The 4,203-nt window shown below is 42.7% G+C and overlaps 1 long non-coding RNA gene across 3 annotated transcripts; it reads left to right on the top strand.

The window, feature by feature from the left end:
- The first annotated feature begins 833 nt into the window (after nt 1-833).
- On the top strand, nt 834-3,933 carry LOC125515512 (uncharacterized). 3 transcript variants are annotated; one of them, XR_015608188.1, is made up of 5 exons: nt 834-1,069; nt 1,139-1,257; nt 2,057-2,221; nt 2,346-3,124; nt 3,633-3,933. It is a non-coding gene; the product is annotated as an uncharacterized LOC125515512 (long non-coding RNA). The 3 variants fall into 3 exon arrangements; XR_015608189.1 differs by having other exon boundaries at nt 834-1,074; nt 2,124-2,221; XR_015608187.1 differs by having other exon boundaries at nt 835-1,069; nt 2,124-2,221.
- The last annotated feature ends 270 nt before the right edge of the window (nt 3,934-4,203 follow it).

Raw genomic sequence — 4,203 nt, 5'->3', positions numbered from 1 at the left:
GCGAGCCCAAGAAAGATGCGGAGTTGCTTCACGTTCTGAGGTGGTTCCCAATTCACAATTGCAGACACCATCTCAGGATTAACAGCTATGCCCTTGGCGGAGATGATATTCCCAAGGTAGAGAACCTCATCGAGCCAAACCTCGCACTTTGAAAACTTCGCATAGAACTGATTTTCTCTGAGTTTATCCAGCATCAATCTCAAATGCTTGGCATGATCCTCCTTGTTCTTGGAAAAGACAAAAATGTCATCGAGGTAGACCAAGACGAAGTCATTTGTGTAGGCATTGAAGATGAAATTCATCATGCGGGAGAATGTTGGAGGAGCATTGACAAGGCCGAAAGACATGACAGTGTATTCATATGAACCATAGCTTGTTCTGAAAGCTGTCTTGGGGATATCTTCTTCACGAATGCGAATCTGATGATACACTACAGGAATCAACTAATTTGCCGTCAGTACTGCACTTTGCCGTCAGCTTTTCATCGTGGTAGACGGCAAAGACATACTTTGTCGTCAGTGGCTGACGGCAAAGGACAACCGACGGCAAAGACATACTTTGCCGTCTGTTTTTGTTTTGCTGACGGCAAAAGCATACTTTGCCATCTGTGTTTTTTTCCAGCTGACGGCAAAGACAGATGTTAGCTGACGACAAAGATTCAAAGACGGCAAAATGTATGCAGGTGACGGTGGGAAAACGGGAGCCCGTCTTTGCCGTCCGTGCATACTGGGGCTGATGGCAAAGGCCATATGGGCCACTGGGCCTCGGCGCTCTGGCCCACCAGCCTAGCTGGCCGAGGAGGCAAAGCCTCTGCCCGAGCTGGCCCTCACCCTCTCTCTCATTCTCTCCTCTCTGCCCGATTCCCCTGGTGGCCTCCCCCCATGCCCGCCGCCGCCAGCCCGAAACCCTAGCTCCCTCCCTCCCTCGCGCGCTCAGATCCGCCCACCCTCCCTCACTCTTCGCGCTCAGATCCGCCCTCCCTCCCTCACTCTTCGCGCTGGAAACCCTAGCCGCCGGGCCATGGTGACAGACGGCGACGACGATGACGGTGGCTACCTTGACGACGGCGGTATGGTGTTACTCCCCCATCTCTTCTCCGACTCTTTCTCTGATCCCCTGTCTCTCGTCGTCTCTGTAGGTGCGGCCAGCAGCAGAAGCAGCACCATGCCCTCCCTTCCTCCAACCCTAGCGATCCGGCCATGTTGGGGGCGGCCAGATCCGCGCCAGGATAGGACCTGCTTGTGCTCGTGAGGACAGGTCCGACCCTTCCCTTCCCTTCATTCTATGCAGTTAATCCAAGGGTTATATGTTCTATATTGGAGTACTCTACATTCAAATTATTTCCCATGTTATATTATGAGATTGATGTTCTTAAAATATGTATTCTCAAATGTAGTACAAAATACATGTCTGTGCTCCCATGGATCCAGGAAGTATAAGATGAACTCGATAATCTCCAATTGGTTTCATTATTGCTGTCCCGGTCCTCATGAGCGGATAATCTTTCTACAACGAGTAGATGGGGGTACATGGTTTGGGTTTCTCTGCAGAACTGAAATAGTTTTCCAGTTACACACTTTATCAGAACCGAGACACGGGTAGGCTCTGGGTTGTGCCATCACATTAGTGAAAATAGATGTATAATGCCAATTAGTATTTTGTTTGTTGCTTCATCATCCCTCACAGACTTTCAGGTTTGGTATTCCTGCTTTTATGATATACTTAATGATTGAGGAAGGATCTATGCGATCGAAACAGATGCCTTGTTCTCATTGATGTCATGATACGCTGTGAGGCAATTCCTTGCCATTGGCCATGTTAGGTCCTTATTATCTATGCACGTAGGAGGCTTCTGTTTTTATATATATTTATGGGCTAATTAATTATGGGCTTTGGGGTTAGTATCCTTTTGGAAAATGCACTGTATTTCAATTCCTGTTTTGTATCATTCAAGATTCTTCCTTTGATGTTATTTTGCTGCTGGTCACGCTCCTAATAGCACTTGTTAATACATGTATCCATGGTTTTCTTGTGTTATGATTTATCTTTCCTACAGCCAACACATTTTTTCTCTTGGCTGACTTGCTGCTTGCATACATGAAAAATATGCATCCATGGTGAAGTTACTATATAAGTATAGGGTCAAGCATTGCCCCGACATACATCCTATTTTGAGTTTTTCCTCAAAGTACCATGGCCATGTTGCTGGTAGAGTTGGAAGGTATATACTGCTGTGATCTTACTTCTATATGGCCATGTAAACCTCACTGCTTTGCACTTTTTTGATAAACCGGTATATGAGTTTGTAACTTATTTCTCTTCTCTCTTGAACTGTTTATTTGCAGCACCGCCCTTGATTTTGAAATTGGAGAAGGAAGATGGATAACAGAGTTTAGTACAGTAAGGATGCTCTATAATATAGGAATCCAGGTGAATATTCTTGCTTCTAAGGTCTCCTGTGTTGTATGTGTTCTCAGTTTGCCTCTTTATTTCTCCTTTTGCCTCTGCACTACTGCCAAAACTTTATTTATTTATCTCCTTGAGTGAAATAATAATAGAAGATAGTATTAACTACTGATTCAAGCAGTAATGGGTATGAAGCAAATGACTCTTGCATATGTTCACCGTTTGTCCAATACAAAAGCTAGAATATGAATTGTTGCAACAAAATTGCAGTTGATACTATTTGATAACATGCAACAACCATGGATTCAAGATCATGTAATCTTAGTCTACTTTTCATCTCATGCAACAGTTTCACTAGTTTGTGTACGATTCATGTTGCATGTTATTACATAACCAGTTATCTTAATATTCTTATTTGTTTTACTATTTTGAAAGTTTTTCTTTGGGCCTTTGATTTCTCAAGATTTAGATGATAAGGGGGTGTCTTATTCAGAGTGTAAAGTGCTTGACAAGTTTATTTGTTTGACAAAAAAATGGCTTTGGTATGATGAATGATGCTCTCGAGTCCGAATCTATTTGATACGATGAATTTCTAAGTCTGCACCTTTTTCCTTTTTGGTTAATTGTTGCGGGTGGGCGTTGTCCATGAACAAAATAGACAAGGACGATGAGAAGTACACGACCCCACGGCCGAGCCGACAACCAACCACCAGGGAAGGTCGATCCCTCCCTCTTGACTATGTTTTATTTCCCCAACTTATGCATGCTCTGCTCTGGTTTGTATTCTTGTGGTTGATATACTGCTTGATTGAATTGTATGAGGCCACTAGGTTCCTCTCATGTTGCTCTTTTTCCTGATGAGCTGTTGTACATGTATGTGGCTAGTTCAGATTTGGTTCTAACAAATATTTAATTTGCTCCTGCTGCTCTGCATGTAAATACTTGCTCCTGTTTTGCATGTCATGTTTGCTCCTGCTAAATGATGTGTACTAGGAGATGTTCATGTACTAGGAGGAGCTGTTTTACATGTCATATTTATTACTATACTAGGATAGTTTAGATTTGGTGTCAAGATGTTCTTGTCTATTAGGATGATGTTATATGCTTGACAAGTTTATTTGACTGACAAAAAATGCCTTTAGTATGATGAATGATGCTCTCGAGTCTGAATCTATTTGATATGATGAATCTAAGTCTGAACCTCTTTCTTGTTTGGTTAATTGCAGTGGACATGTGAATAAGGGATGGAGCAGCAACGTTAATTGGTTGCACGGAGCTACAGTCAACCTGATGTGGTGTTTTAATCTCCTTGACATAGAGAGTAGTTGTGTGTGCTTTCCTTTCGAGTAGCATAGTTGGAGTTTAGCATGTGTGTGTAGAGCTGATGGTCGTGAGGCTAATTCCATGAGTAGTACATGACTGGAAGATGCCCAGCTAGATGTGATACTTTGTGATGGTTTAATCTACTTTGTGATCTCATATGCAACACTTTGTGATACCCTATGATATATATATGGACATTTGCTATGGTTTGTTTTGTTTCAATGGAACATTGCTGTTATATTTGTGATATATATGGTCTATTGAATTGTTGAGATAAATTTCTTTCTAAAAAAAATCTGTGCAAAATTTTGCCATCAGCAAATGAGTACTTTGCCATCTGTCTGCTGACGGCAAAGTGCTCAGATCTTTGCCGTCTGTAGACTGATTGCTGTTGATGACAATTGCTCAGCTTTTTGCCGTCCAGAGGCTGACGGCAAAGTATCTGATGCGTCCGTTAGGGTGTCCGTCAAGTGC

Source organism: Triticum urartu, chromosome 6A (genome assembly GCF_056163025.1).
Source record: "Triticum urartu cultivar PI428250 chromosome 6A, HENAU_Tu73, whole genome shotgun sequence".
Classification (NCBI taxonomy): domain Eukaryota; kingdom Viridiplantae; phylum Streptophyta; class Magnoliopsida; order Poales; family Poaceae; genus Triticum; species Triticum urartu.
The sequence above is the reverse complement of the archived record's forward strand: the minus strand, read 5'-3'. Positions and strand labels throughout refer to the sequence as shown.